This window comes from Stegodyphus dumicola, chromosome 12 (assembly GCF_044657685.1).
Source record: "Stegodyphus dumicola isolate Sdum_Otavi_A_Nest chromosome 12, ASM4465768v1".
NCBI classification, from domain to species: domain Eukaryota; kingdom Metazoa; phylum Arthropoda; class Arachnida; order Araneae; family Eresidae; genus Stegodyphus; species Stegodyphus dumicola.
Window position 1 is genome coordinate 12,457,604 of NC_140779.1, and position 16,270 is coordinate 12,473,873.

The 16,270-nt window shown below is 32.8% G+C and overlaps 2 protein-coding genes across 5 annotated transcripts in view; one reads left to right on the plus strand and one right to left on the minus strand.

The window, feature by feature from the left end:
- Window positions 1-16,270, minus strand: part of LOC118181042 (beta-1,3-galactosyltransferase 5-like) — a 63,332-nt gene that overhangs the window by 43,677 nt on the left and 3,385 nt on the right. For 2 of the 4 annotated variants that reach the window (XM_085827480.1, XM_085827479.1), the window contains exon 1: window positions 791-1,022. The exons of 1 other annotated variant lie outside the window; for it this stretch is intronic. The gene's annotated coding sequence lies outside the window, so the exon portion shown is untranslated. Of the gene's footprint in view, window positions 1-790; window positions 1,023-16,270 lie in introns of those variants that run through there. One more of the 4 variants, XM_035350114.2, reaches the window with a different exon arrangement.
- Window positions 1-16,270, plus strand: part of LOC118196852 (glycerophosphocholine cholinephosphodiesterase ENPP6-like) — a 765,277-nt gene that overhangs the window by 40,456 nt on the left and 708,551 nt on the right. The gene's annotated exons all lie outside the window — the stretch shown is intronic.

The following is a 16,270-nucleotide window of genomic DNA, read 5'->3' on the forward strand; positions in this document are numbered from 1 at the left end:
TTATAATTTAATCCCCTTAGTGACAACATTTTTCGTCATGTTTCCAACTTGCGCGCACAGTTTAAAACATTCTGTTTCATAATTTAATTCCATATTTAATATATAGCTCTTATAAAATTTGGAAACTACTGTGAACCTAAAATTCTAAAAATTTCATGTTAAATTTTTATTTTATTTTGAGTTAAGTTTATAAAATATATTTTATTAAAAATTTTTTTAATGTTTTCGTCCATAAAATTTTTCAATATTAAAATATTCATCAGATTGTTGGTTCAGTTAGAAAGTAGAGCCCATATAAAGAATTTCATCAAATTTCAAGTATGTACAATTAGCCATTTTTAAAATATCATACGCGCAAGGTGAAAACGAAATATTTTGTCACAAAGAGGATTAAATTACAAAAATATTTGTGGCAACACAAACTTTCTGGTTTCTATTTTCCAAAGCAGCTACATTATGTAGTCAGATGTAAAAAGTTGGAAGTAATTGCTTTTAAAATAAATAAAATATCCCAATTCTTGCAACAGTCAAGGGGTTTAAGGTGTATGAGTCCCCTTAAAAGAGATTCATCCTTGAGGAATTTTCAAAAATTGTATGCAAGATGAGAATCCTAATAAAGTTCTTGATTCTGCGCTTCAGAAAGAAATTAGAGAAACACTTAAAAAAAATCATACAATAAATATAACATTTTACATTTCACTGCGTCATAATAAAATCAGAAACTTAAATTTCACAGAAGTGTATTCAGCTTACACCTGTATGTATTACATAGATGAAACTTTATTCTCACCTGTAAATTAAATGAAGGTTTATCCACATTCTAAGTATGTGCTGGAACCGGAGTGAGAACTCAGAGAGAGTGTGTTTTAAGATCGCACTTGATGAACTCCTTGCTCTATTGGGCGAACAAAATAATCCTCCTGACACCACTACAGAAAATGTGCACGGACAACTTTTCCACTCACTTTGCTCGCAGCAGGATCTTTACGCTTCAACTCAGCTAGCATCTCAACGACTCTCCCAGGAAAAATAAAGACATTAACAGCGCAAAAATAAATTGTATTTTTAAAAGAGGAGAAAGAAGAAAATGCGGCGTCTTTTTGGGGTTGCATTTGGCGTAAAATTTCGATGCCTCGAGTATTGGCGCTTCATTTCTGATAATGTGTTTCCTCGAGACCATCCGTTAGGACTCTATACATCAAGAACATTTTACATTACAGAAATCCTGAAAAACAATGCGTTATAATTCAGATACGGCATGAATTTAAAGCGAGTATTTTAGCATTTTATTTCAAAATAAATTAGTTAGTTTATTATGCATATAATATCTACTTGAGAAAGAAAATGTTCCGTTCTCTCTCTCTCTTCCCCCCCCCCAAAAAAATACGCATTAAAGTCTTTTTACTTCCTTGTACGAAGTAAAAAGGAAGTATAGTAATCGCGAAAAGTTTCAGGCAGCATATTTCAACGAACATATCCATTTTGACCGCTATCGAATGCAATTTAACGATCTTTTTGCGTGATATCTGTACATAAGGACAGAATAAAAGATTCGTTTCCTCCAAAAAAATTATAAAACTGCTTTAAAATGAATTCTGAAGAGAATTTTTTGTGGCGTCTGTACGAACGTATGTAGGTACATGCGTACGTATGTACGTATCTCGCATAACTCGAAAACGAGTAGCCTCAGAACGTTGAAATTTGTATATAGGACCTCGTATTTTGGTTGCAATCAGCCGCACCAAACGTATATAAATATATTTATATATATATCCACTCTGTTACCCGGCTCAGTGATCTCAGTTTCTTTATTCTTATATGTTTGGAAATTGTACATTTTTTTCTTTAAAAATGATTGAATTATGTTGTTTTTATCTTCCGGTTAAGGTTTTTATGCCTTTAGAAAATCTGTATGCAATATTTTTAGAATTATCAATAATTTTAAAGTTGCTTAAGTGCCGCTAATCCTTTTTTTTTTTACGGCAGCCATTGATTGTTTACATTTGAAACAGCAGACTAGTAGATTTGTTGCCAATCTAGAGAAACTTAGCTTCGCAACAACAAAGATAACGCCTTCATTTATGATGAATGCCAATGAAATCATGCTTAATCCTTTCTGCAATTTTTTCGAAGAAATAAGGGTTTGAGATTTACTTCGTAATTTTTATTATAGATATTTTGAGTTTTTATGTATTTTTGCCTTCTCGCGAAGTGAGAATTGAATGAAAAATACTCAATCGTCTGTGAAAAACTGTTCCTTTTTTGTTTTATTTGCTTAATTTCTTTTATAAATCATTCTAGCTTTATTATAGTATTTGAATAGAACATGTGGCAACAATTAGATAATTCTATTCTTTAAACAATATAAATTTTGTGTATTATGAGTTATAATATGAACGAAATACAACAATGTTAGGTGAATCTAGCGCCAGAGTGTCGCTATGGTAAACAAATACTAGAGTGAATTTTAAAGAATGCATTTATTCATATTGTGGTTTATGCGCTGTCGGCGAAGTAGATTTAATTCAATCCAATAAGTTTATATGAAATGCAAGAAAAAATGCTTATAATTTAATATTCCGTACAAGGAAGTCATGTGGTGATTTATTATGCATCAGATTTTTTTTTTCAATTATTTTTACTATCTTTCTAACTTTGGGATCTTACTGAGCCTTACTGGGCCTTAGTAAGTCTGTGGGCTCTTACTGGGTTCGAACGCGACTGTTTTATACTACTTTTTTCAATTTTCAATTTTAAAATCCTATTGCGATTTGAAATGATTTTTAATTCCCTGAAATTACAGCAAAACAGTTGGAGGCATTTTGCTTAAAAAGAAGAATGTTTCTTGAAACAGTTTCCAACTAAAATTGAAAGGCTTTTAAAATTGTGAAAACGGTTTGCAGATGTTTTAGGTTTTATGGCGTATGGCAAAGCTCGAGAAGGTTAACCTTCTCTGGGGAAGAATACCTTCTTCCTTCTAAGGAAGACTAGCTCATGTGAAAATTAAATTTATGGAAAAACACAAAATCTCTTGTGGGTGTTTCAGCCTTTTATCTAACAACTAAATGTGAAGTAACCTAATGAACAGCTCCGTGAATAATCCCTTTAGTTCAGGAACAGAGACGTAAACTCGAGAAGAGTTAATTACCCTTTATTTTTCAAAATAAGAGTTTCACAGCAGGCCCCTTTCTCAGGACGTACTGCAAAGCCTCCACTTGGGCTTGAACTCAATAAGAAATAACAGTTAACGAATGCTTAACTAAAGAGATATAGCCGAAGCTATCAAAGTAGTTGGCCCCTAACTATCTAATAAGCTAGCGAAGCTATTAAGTGCCTGTAATACGGCCGAGAGTGGTAACAGCTTAAAGGGACTTAGCCAAACTGCAAACTGCAAAAGTCAGAGAAACTTCGACTTACATACTACTCTTACTCATTTACATTAAACGCGATTCTAAAAAGATATTCTGGTAGGAAGTTGTAAGCTGAAATTAGGAAGGACAGAAAAGTAGCTTAAACTAAAATTAACTGTCAGAAAACTTAACCTTATACTCTCATGTTGCCAATTCATTCGCCGCGACTCGACCTCATTCGACCTAACGGTTTTATCACTCGGCCTTTCGTGGGCAGCTTAATACAGCTGCAGTGGGGGATGAACTGGATACCAGTTTCTGCTTCTTCAGTCACTCGACTATCAAGTACTTCCCCAAAATAATAGTCAAGTTCTTCTTTGAGTCAGGACGGTTAGTTGGATATCACAAAGCATACATTGGTTATCTCGCTGAGGAGAAGGAATCTTCATGGAGGACTTTCTAAGGAAGCTTGCTCGTATTCAAGTTACTTATACGAAAAACCATGAAAATCACCCATTCAACTGGCGTATTTGTCTGTTTAAAGGTAGTGGAGGTACTGCGGGAGCGCTCCCTTGAAAAAGCTTTCTTTTTCGGAAGGAGGGTTTTCTTTATTTTACCCATCTTATTAAGTTTCCGGATAATTCTTCTTACTGTAGAAAATCACTTCAGTTGTATTAGTAAAGAAAACTTCAGTTTACTTTCTCTAGTTTCCCTATAATGCATTCTAGTTTCCCTATAATTCCCTATATTATTCTCTAGTTTCCCTATAATGCTATTGTGCATTTATTTGTTTTCTTTGTGTTTAAATACACGATAGTTTCATTATATTATTAATAACATTTATGGACATTAATACCGATATTCTTGACAGCAAGCAACGATATTCTTGACTATTTAAATTTTTTAGACAAAAATAACTAAATAAATAAACTAATAATTAAAGTAAAAAAAAATAATTTAACCCTTTAAAATAATTATTTCGTAAATACTCAATAGCTTTCTAGAAAATATTTTTATGAATTTGTAATAGGAATAAATTCATTAGTGAAAGAATAAATTTATACCAGATTCTCAAATGGGAGTATGTCAGAAAAACCAAATAGAATTTTTTATAAATGCTAATAAAATTTAACAGCAACTGAATTCAGCGGATATACAGTTAAAAATTATAATTTTATAAGACCAGGAACCGAGAATGAAGGACATTCATATGGAAAATAAACACGCCAAAGTAAAATGAAAAATCCCGATAGATATTTAAGTATTTCTTTTTTTAATAGGGGATATATAAATATTTTTAATAACATTTCATTTTTCCAGCCAACCACATTGCACACTCTATTTAAATATTTTACGTTAAGTTTTTAATCTCACAACAAAATAAATTTTAATACTGAATACAAAATTACGTAAAACATTTTTCAGTTATAACAGTATATTTATTTATAATAAATTATATTATCTTGAACATTATATTTGGTCGCATAATGTATTTTGGAATTTGAATTTCATTCATTATATAGCAACGAAATTATGTTTTATTTAGACATTGACAAAATTTTCTTTCCAATGCGACTGTATTTTTTGTTTAATAATTTTTAGTATTTAAACGAGTACTAATCCTCAGAAATTCAGATTTTATAATTGTGTATGGTATTAAATGATTTAGTATTAAACGGTGAGAGGAGTTCAACTGAGCTTAATCGGAGCTAAATTTCTCAAATAAAAATGCTGGAACTCGCCGGAAAGTAAGGAACAGTGAACAAGTATTTAAAAAAAAAAATATGAAAGCATTCAGATTTTATATTACTTCCAAAAGTGCGTTTTTTAACGTTTTGTGTGTTTCCTTTGCTTCTTAAATATCATGTTCTTCGCACATAAACCGTAAAATTCAATTCAACAGCAATATCACATAATATTTAAAAGAGAATATCTTTAGAAATGTCAATACACAGTCCCATGCGCTGGAGATAAAAATGTTTTTTTTTTTTTTTTCGTACAATGTTGCCATTGCTTGCTTTGAAGTCGTTGAGTTTATTAATCAAAAAATTTTTTATGTTTGACTAAATCTGGAGTAAATAAAAAAAAAAAAAAAATTTCCAAATTTGGTCTTCCAGATCCCCATATTCGAATGGAGGACTATGTTATTCAAAATTGGATGGCTCTATGTACCGTTGTTTTTCATAGTGCAAGAAACATACATACATTCATGAAGATTCTTCATTATTTAATTTCTTTAAATACAATGCAGGGCTTTATTTGGCAGCATTAGTTTGAAAAATGAACCCATATTTATAATGAACCAACGCAAAATGCAAAAATGAAATTAATAGCCCTTCTGGAAAAATTGTCCCTTTGGGCTAATAAGTAAAATAGTAACCAAGGCATCTATTAACAAGTAATTAAAATTCAATAAATGCAAAATGTTGATGAAATTTTTGTAAAAATGTTAAATTAATGAAAAATACATAAGCAATAAATAAAATCGAAATAAATGTGTCATAAAAATTAAGTCTCCTACAGATGACAGGAGGAAGGTAAAACTTTCGAGCTATGTTCGGGTTAACTTCTAGTCTATATGTAAAGCTCGATTAACCATCTGAGTATAGCCCATACATATTACATTTTCTGCAGACATCTCATTTTTACTTCCTTGTACGAAGTAACAAGGAAGTATTGTAATCGCGAAAAGTTTCAGGCAGCATATTTCAACGAAAATATCCATTTTGACCGCTTTCGAATGCAATTTAAAGATGTATTTGCGTGATATCTATACCTAAGGACAGAATAAAAGATTCGTTTCCTCCAAAAAAATTATAAAACTGCTTTAAAATGAATTCTGAAGAGAATTTTTCGTGGCGTCTGTACGAACGTATGTACGCACGCATCTCGCATAACTCAAAAACGAGTAGCCTCAGAACGTTGAAATTTTGTATGTAGGACTACTATAACATGTAGATGTGCACCTCGTATTTTGATTGCAATCGGCCGCGCCAAACGTATATAAATATATTTATATATATATCCACTCTGTTACCCGGCTCAGTGATCTCAGTTTCTTTACTCTTATATGTTTGTAAATTGTTGCTTTAAAAATGATTGAATTACGTTGTTCTTATCGTGGTTGAGGTTTTTATGCCTTTAGTAAATCTGTGTGCAATATTTTTAGAATTATGAACAATTTTAAAGTTGTTTAAGTGCTGCTAAGCCTAATAATTGTTTTGATGGCGGCCATTGCTTGTTTACATTTGAAACAGCAGAGTAGTGGATTTGTTGCCAATCTAGAGAAACGTAGATTCGCAACAACAAAGATAACGCCTTCATTTATTATTGGGAATTAAATCACGCTTAATCCTTTCTGGAATTTTTTCAAGGAAATAAGTGTTTAAGATTTACTTCGTAATTTTTAATATAGATACTTGGAGTTTCTATGTATTTTTGCCTTCTCGCGAAGTGAGAACTGAATTAATTGAATCAGAAATACTGAATCGTGTGTAAAAAACAGTTTCTTTTTTGTTTTGTTTGCTTAATTTCTTTTATACATCGTTCTAGCTTTATTAGAGTATTTGAATAGAATATGTGGCAACGATTAGATAATTCTTTAAATGATATAAATTGTGTGCATTCTGAGTTATAATATGAACGAACTATAATACTGTTAAGTGAACCTAGCGCCAGAGTGTCGCTATGGTAAACAAATAAAATGAATTTTAAAGAATGCATTTATTCTATTGTAGTTTATGCGCTGTCGGCGAAGTAGGTTTAATTCAATCCAATAAGTTTAAACGAAATGCAAGAAAAATTGCCTATAATTTAATATTCTGTACAAGGAAGTCAGGTGGTGTACACATCAGATTTTTATATGTGTGTTATTCCAATTGATCAAATTTTCCTGTATTTTTTGCCAGAAAGTAGCGCAAGTATTCAAAACCTAGCACAAATACAAGTTTTACTAACTATTAAAATATCACTGAACAATAATAGTTTCCCCTTCCCCCCGCATTACAAATGAGTTACATAGAAGTGTGCTGGAGATCCTGTCTTTTGAAGCTTCGACTGAAGTTATGATTTCTCGTAAAAAAATAATAATACGATATATTAGACCACTATAGCCCACGAAATACCTCGCGGCAACGAGCGCAAGATTACGCCTTAAGTGCTTAAATAATGTGATAACCAAATTAGTACGCTTGCATCCACTCGTTTTTACCAATCAGAAACATTTATTCACTGCTTAAAGTTTATATGTTAGCAGATAAAAGTCTTCACAAATTATATTGGACTAAAAGCAGCGTTTTCGATGTTAATCTTGGCAACTATTATAGAAATTGTATGAAGGCCTAAAGAAGGAATTGCTTAAATATTTTTTAATTTATTATAAGATTTTCCCAGTCTTATTTGAAGCTGATCTAAAGATCTGAAGATGATTTGAAGCTTAGTAATTCTAAAGATATCATCAAGAGTGTAAAAACAATACTATACATAAGCAGATTTATTTCATCTTTGGACCAGCCCGAATATATGAAATTGTACTTCCTTGTTTTTGTAACGGGAACATGCAATTTCTTATTTTTACAACCAGAACATGCAGGCAATGCATTTTCAATTTTATATTTGTCTTAGAATACATTTTGCTTTAAATCGTACACGGTGACTAACTCTAAAATTTTGATTTACTTTTTATCGAAACAGCTATGGTGTAAATTATTTTTAGCAAAACCTTTACAAAATTAATATGTCATATCAATTCTTTACCTTTCAAAATCATGTAATTATTTTTAATGTTAGAAAATTCAACAAGTGTGAACTAAAATTATATTTCTTCCTGAGTTATTCAACTTCTCACTTCATTTCTCAAATGCATAATACATTATATGCAAGCCTTTGATCAAATTTAGGGTTCTGTAAATAAAATCAACATGGCTTTGTGTCATTCAAACAGACTAAAACGAAATCATATGCAACAAGTATAACAGGCAAAAGCAGCAAGTATAACAAACAAAACAAAATTAGAATCACTTGAGTTAATTTAATAAGCTAATTATTACTTGCTATGTAATTATCAAAAAATGTTTAGAGGATGTTAATGAGAAATTTACTCTACACATAATCAACATCAAGACTATTACAAGTATTAAGAAATAATTACTTTTGGCTGATTCTCTGGACCAAAGTTTTTGAAATTTAGAAGAATGTTTCGATTTTTTTTTTTTTTTTTTTTTTTTTTTAGCATTTCAGGTGTGTTTCATATACGTCTTCACTTTTGGCACTATTTTTTGATTATATTCCTTTTTCCACTTATGTGGCATATTTGCAAATTAAAAAAGTAACACCTAATTAAGACAAAAGAGAAAATAAATAATAATAATAAATTTTAAATTATAAGTTCTTAATTTTTTATGTTGTTTTTGCTATTTCCTTCGACAGATGGCATTATGCTCGTTTTGTTTTGCACCACCCTTTGTTTTTTTTTTTTTTTTAAATATGTTTGTGGACTTCCAAATTTCGACCCTGTAAAGGAGCTAAAATTTAGTGCACTGGGGACCACAAAACGGTGGCTTTGCAAATGCGGTCAAGAGCAGGAGACTGACGTTAATTACGGAAGGGGAAAGTAAACGGCTGTGTCAGGGATCATAAGGGGAGGTATATTTTAAAAGAAAAGTGTTTTGAGGTCTCATTCAGTATCAGTATATCAGAAGGATGCACATGGTATCAGAATGGAGACAAATTACATAGGATACGAAAAGCTATATTTATTTGTTTATTAACATTTCATTATTACATTGTTTTCGTTCAGGAATTTCCTTCCACCCCCTCTAAGCAATACATGCAGGTACATGTAAGTCGGCTGAAAAGCACTGCTATAAACAAATAATCCAACCCAATTCCAGTTGAACAGCGTTTATTAATACTAATTGTTTACGGAAAGTATCCTGGTTTTTGAAAAGCTTTGTATCATCTAACATTAATTAATTAATCATCTTAAGAATTAATTAATAATTAATTAATTCTTAAGATAATTAATTAATTCTTAATAATTAATAAATTAATTAATTAATTAATCATTTTAAGAATGATTTTGTGTTGAATATGGCCAAACATATGAGTGTTGGCTAGGCATGATTTCATGGAGAATTTTCTAGGGAAAATGGGCTCATATTTACATACCTTAAGGAAATCCACGAAAATGCTTACACAAAGTGGTAGGTTGTAGTAGGGTTCCTTCAATCCGTCTGTTAAATTTGCATCTAATTGTCAAGTGCTCCCTCCTTTTTTTTTTTTTTTTTTTTTTTTTTTTTTTTTTGGCTAGTTTATACGTTCAAAGGAAAATACATGTTACTCACTGAATTTCGCACGTTATTCTGAATAACCTTTAAACCCGATGAACAGTATATTTCTGTGACAAGGCGAGCTTTCTGACTGTACAATTTGTTTTACATTTAGCGAGCTTGTGCCGAATAAGTTTATTCGCTATTTTATGTAATTTCTGCAATATTTTGTAATTCTTTTATTTTTTCTTTTAAATTTTATTCTTTTTAAAAAAAGATGTTATTTATCTTACAGTTTATCGTTAAGTAATACATTTTCATTGTACAAAATTGCATTCATTCGAAGAATTCAATTTGTATTTTCCTCTGTATAAAACTCAATGTAGAGAAGTTAGATGTTTAAACAACCCCCACATTTTCTGAAGATCCCGAGCAAGATTGTCCCCTCCTTGTCACCTCTCCCCCTGAAAAAAAGGGATTGTAAATTTACGACCTGACCGCATATGGGGTGATTTCCACAAAACGGCCCTCTGCCCCCAACCAGGGAAAACTGATACACCCGCCTGTGTAAATTGTGGACAAACACACGTTGCTTCATATTGGAGATGTTCCAACTATTCAAAAGATAAGTCAAATAATATGACTACACAAAATCAAAACGTTGACAAAAATGTCTCTCCGAAACACTACAATAAATACGCAAAGCTTAACACGCACGAAACTTAAAAGAATTCAGAAAATAATGAAAATTCAAAAACTAACTTCAAGAAAAAAAACTTACTCTGATGCCCTACGAGGTACACTAACTGATGGAATTACGAGCTTCTTCCAACCAATCAAGGATTTATAAAAAGTATTCGCCAACAATCAACTCTCAGAATTAACTTTGTAAGGATCCTAAGTTTTATTAACGTTTATTTTGTTTCAAATCTTTACTATCACTTCTTATTTTCTACTTCCGGCCAGAATTAAAAGCTTTAACTTATTTATGCAAATTTGTCTTGCTAACGCCAAGTACTTAAGTTGTGGTTTTTTGCCAAGCAAGAGAGAGGAAGGAGCTATTAGAAGCAGGCCGCTTGCCATAGTAGTTTTACTCGGTTGCTGGTTGCCTTCAAGGCCAGAGGTTTAATCCTCTTGATAATTTTAAACGTATCGTAGTGTTAGCAGTTCTCTGTACTACATACGGCTTTTTGTTAATATACGGCCAATCTTGGAGTTAGGCACTTGTTTGATTAATCCAAAGTTAGTTTAGTTAGAGTTTAGCTAATATTTTTATATTCTTACGTTCAGACCACAAGTGGTTGGTCTCTGTATTCCGAAGTCCGGAAATCATTGTAAAGAGAGAAAAATAAAGGGTTTCGTATACCCTTCCTGTGTGTATTGTCTACTTCCCAAATTTATTGAACATAGCTTTAGTAAGCTCCCTGTTCCGAGTCAGGACATTTAATGTTCCCAAAGCAAGTAAGGAGGAACACTGAACCTGATAACTTATCTATTGACAGTTCTCCAAAAACTGTCAGTAGATAGAAGTTTGAAGTTTTGAATGTCAATAGATAGAAGTTTGACCTTCTTGAAGTTTTTGTAATCTCCAAAAACTTCAAGAAGTCCAATATCCCATACACAAAATGTTTCTTATCTTTAAAGAATCAAATGTTCCTTACTATTTTATCCTGATCCTTCATTAATCTTGAACTGTTACTTATCTTTGAAGAAATTAATACAAGTTATGATAATTAATTGAAATACCTAATTCAAATTCTTCTCATCCACCATTTATTAAACTTAGAATAATATACTCTGTAGTTCTTTTCCCGTATTTTCGATAAAATGCTTCATACACTAATTCTTATCTTACTCGAAATTTCCCCTCTCTCGTTTCCCAAATTTTCCGACTTTCCTTCTAAATTGTATAGCCGGGAAAATCTCGTATCCTGCAGGTGACTTGCTCACACACCTCTCCGCCAATCAGAATCTTCTCCATATTTAGCCTCCAGTGTCGGGAAATCAGCTGCTTACATAACTCCTGACTCTTATTCCAAGACCAGACCACTTGTCGACGAATCGTCAGTTTCTATCTTTACCACCCTGGACTGTAAAAATCTGCATTTCGCCTCTACGATTTTTCTGTCATCACTGGAAGTTTATGGACTTTTCTTTATCATCTCCACCGTATTCATTATTATTTCAAAGTTCGGAAAACGATCCAACACCTAGATGCGGATGGGCCTCCAACTCAGGCGTCTGTTGAAACTAATTATTAGTTCATAGGCGTAAGGAGCTAAATTCCAGGCTCCTATTTGTGATGACTTCCTTATTATGACAGGAAACTGGAAAGAGCTGATATGCTGTATAACGGCTGAGTGTCTGTATATGTACCAGTTTGTGCGGATCCCATTGTAAAAACATTTTCTCGGGTTTGAACAACTTCTCTACACAGCAGAAAAACTGCATAATGACAGACGTATCAACGTATCCTGCTTTGCAATTCCCTCACGATAACTAACTTCATATCTAGCAGACAAATACATATAAAAGAAAATCTGATGTGTCCACCACATGACTTCCTTGTACGGAATATTAAATTATACGCATGTTTTCTTGCATTTTATTTAAACTTATTAGATTGAATTAAACCTACTTCGCCGAAAGCGCATAAATCACAATAGAATAAATCCATTCTTTAAAATTCACTTTGTTTACCATAGCGACACTCTGGCGCTAGGTTTACTTACCAGTATTATATTTCGTCCATATTATAACTCAGAATGCACAAAATGTATATCATTTAAAGAATTATCTAATCGTTGCCACATGTTCTATTCAAATACTATAATAAAGCTAGAAATATGTATAAAAGAAATTAAGCAAACAAAACAAAACAGAAACAGTTTTTCACAGACGATTGAGTATTTCTCATTTAATTAATTCAGTTCTCACTTCGCGAGAAGGCAAAAATACATAGAAACTCAAAATATCTATATTAAAAATTACGAAGTAAATCTCAAACACTTATTTCCTCGAAAAAAATTCCAGAAAGAATTAAGCATGATTTAATTGGCAATAATAAATGAATGCGTTATCTTTGTTATTGCGAAGCTAAGTTTCTCTAGATTGGCAACAAATCCACTAGTGTCCTGTTTCAAATGTAAACATCAATGGCCGCCATTAAAAACAGGCTTAGCGGCAATTAAACAACTTTAAAATTGCTGATGACTCTAAACATATTGCACACAGATTTACTAAAGGCATAAAATCCTTAACCGGAAGATAAAAACAACATAATTCAATCATTTTTAAAGCAAAAAATGTACAATTTACAAACATATAAGAGTAAAGAAACTGAGATCACTGAGCCTGGTAACAGAGTGGATCTATATATAAATATATTTATATACGTTTGGTGCGGCCGATTGCAACCAAAATACGAGGTGCACATCTAACATGTTATATCAGTCCTATATACAAAATTTCAACGTTCTGAGTCTACTCGTTTTTGAATTATGCGAGATACGTACGTACGCACGAACGTACAGACGCCACGAAAAATTCTCTTCAGAATTAATTTTAAAGCAGTTTTATAATTTTTTTGAAGGAAAAGAGTATTTTATTCTGTCCTTACGTACAGATATGACGCAAAAATAAATATCGTTAAATTGCATTCGATAGCGGTCAAAATGGATATTTTTGTTGAAATATGCTGTCTGAAACTTTTCGCGATGACAATACTTCCTTTTTACTTCGTACAAGGAAGTAAAAAACAGGTAATCTGTAATTTTTGATGGTCTGAAAAATGCTTTTAACTAAAAAAAAAAAAGGCTAAACTTTTATTTTCAAGCTTTGAATTTTTACAGCTTTATAAAAGTTAATGTTTATGCCATACCGTTAAGCCATATTTGTCTCATTGTCGATGAAAAATAGCTTTTAACCAGCTTCAATATTGAAAAGCTGCTCTCAGAAGTAGCAGCTGAAATACACATTCAGAAAAAGTTTTCAATTTCATATATAAGTGAAAGATTGATTCTTGAAGTCCATTCCCACAATAAATCTAAACATTTTCAATGCAAGCCACTTTTTAAGTTATTTTTTGTTTTATTTTATTTATTTATTATATTCCTCATTTTAAGTCTCAGAGGATGAAACTTCGCCTCAGAGGAGTTGCCGCCGGCACCCTCAAAGGCAGAGTTGCTAAACTGTGCAACTTTTCCTCAAATCTAAGGAAAAATGTATTGAACTTCCTTAGTTTGTAAGAGAATTGAGCATAGGCTTACCCACCCAAGTTTTGCACATAGGGCCGTATCTACCACCCACTAGAGGGATGAAAACTTTTCAGACCTTATAAAATTGTAGCATTAGTGCTCCTAACATAAACTTTTAAGTACAGACACGACATATGTACTTAAAAGCTTCGGAGGTTCCGTTGCCCTCGTTACGCCCCTCGTCTGAAGTTACCCGAAATTACTGATATACGAAATAGAAATCATGTATAATGGCTTCCTTATCAGGATATCTTCTTTACAGATTTTTTTTTCTCCTAATTTCTTTGCCCTCAAAATCGGTACAGATATAATTATACCTACGTTAAACATAAGGTTGCTCTTTTGCCTAATTTTAAGTAACACCGAATTTTATTTAATCAACAGGAGAACATTAAGGACGTTTAAGAACTTGTAAAGGATAATCCAGGGAACGAAATACTATAAAACATAAAGCATAGTTATTAAACATAACATAACGTAACGTAAAGTAAAGAGAGAGGAAAGCAGATACTGAGCAGCTTCGTGCAACCCAAAGTAAAGCTTTCCCGAAGTCAGCTGGAAATCTGCTCATGCTATGGAGAATTGCAGTTAACACCGACAAGTCCAAAGCAATAATATTCCGGAAAGGCTATTCCAATTTTAGTCCAACTAGCCCAGTTCTCTTCGATGATTATATCAATCAGGAAAGATGAAGCAAAATACCTCGGACTCATTCTTACAATAAAAAATTAACAATACCTTAGAGCAACTGTCAAGGAAATGAACATCATACTGGTAACAAAGAGGCCCATCCTTGGAAGACGCAGCAACCTGAAAACTATCAACAAGCTTATTCTCTACAAATGAACACAACGATCGGCTCTCCTCGAATCTAAAGCAAAATTAAGTAATGCAGAACAAAGCCTTACGGGAAATTATCAACGCACCCTGGTTCATTCCAAACACATAGATTCATAGAGGCACCATTCAAAAACTCGCCACCTACAGTGGTGTCTCGCATAAAGAACGCCTCGCACAGCGAACGCTGCACACAACGAACTTCATTTCATGATTCATCCAATGAACTTCGTTTCACACAACGAAGTCGCCCGAGCTTCCACGACCGCTTTGTCCGACTGCACGACAAAGGACCCTCATTACTGCTTGGAAGATGCTTGTGCCTTCGTGGACCCAGGAAGAAGCAGTAGTTGATGACACAGAAGTAGTGAAGGACATCATCACAGTGGCCCAAAGGTTGGAATTAGAGGTAGAGGAAGAGGATGTAGAGAAGCTTATTGAGGAACACGAAGAAGAGCTGACAACTGACGAGCTCCAAGCACTTCTGGTCCAGCAACAGGACAATGCTCAAAGGGAAGCGTCATCTGATAACGAGGAGCAACAATCAAACTATCAACCAATCCCAACTGCTGACATCAAGAACATCCTTGTCAAATGGAAAGCAGTTCAGGAGTTTACCAATGTCCACTATCCGGATTCAGCTGAAGCAAACAGGATCAACGATCTTTACTCCGATACTCTTGTCCGTTATTTCCCGCAGATGTTGGAGAAAAGAGAAAAACAAACGACTTTGGACAGGTTTTTCATGAAACCATTGGCCAAAAAGCAGAAAATGGATGAAGATGTGCAAGATTCGGTAGACTCTACTTAGTCTGTCTTAAAATTTAAATTTTTTTTTTTTTAATTATGTTTTTAGATGTATCTAAATAAAAATAATAACAAAAAATTTATCTTTTTTTATGTCATCTTAGCATATTTTATGCTACAGAACGAATTATTTTTTTAACATGTATTGTTATGGGAAAACGCGTTTCACATAACGAACTTTTCGCATAACAAACTTGCTCCTGGAACGAATTAAGTTCGTTGTGTGAGGCACCGCTATATTTGTCCTGGTCAGTGCTGACCCACTAAAGTCAGCTCACTTAGCTACACTGCATTCCCTACAGACAAGTGTACGTATCTCTTCAACATTTTAAAATCCTAACATTTTAAAGTAAGTCTGATTCTGTTAATGTCCCTGATATTTGCCTTGAGTGAAAGGTAGGCATTTACTCTCTGAAACTCAAACACAACATATGATCTTCGTCCGATCTCCGAATGACCTGTTTGCAGAAATTTCTGTTAATGTTCTACATATATAATGGAAATAGGAACCATTTTCGTTACAGAATCTTCCATAATCTCGCAATAAGCAAAATAATTTTGAACAACATAGTTAAAATAACTCATTTCAGTGAGGACTATTAGATGTTCTTCTGTTATTAATTTACTGTAGAAATGAATTCGAGGCTAAAGTTGTCTTTATGAAGAATTAAAAGAACCCTTTTGTTATCACCTCGCATATGAAGAAAACTCTAAAAATATCTCGAGCCCACCAGCGGCCGAGCGGTAACGT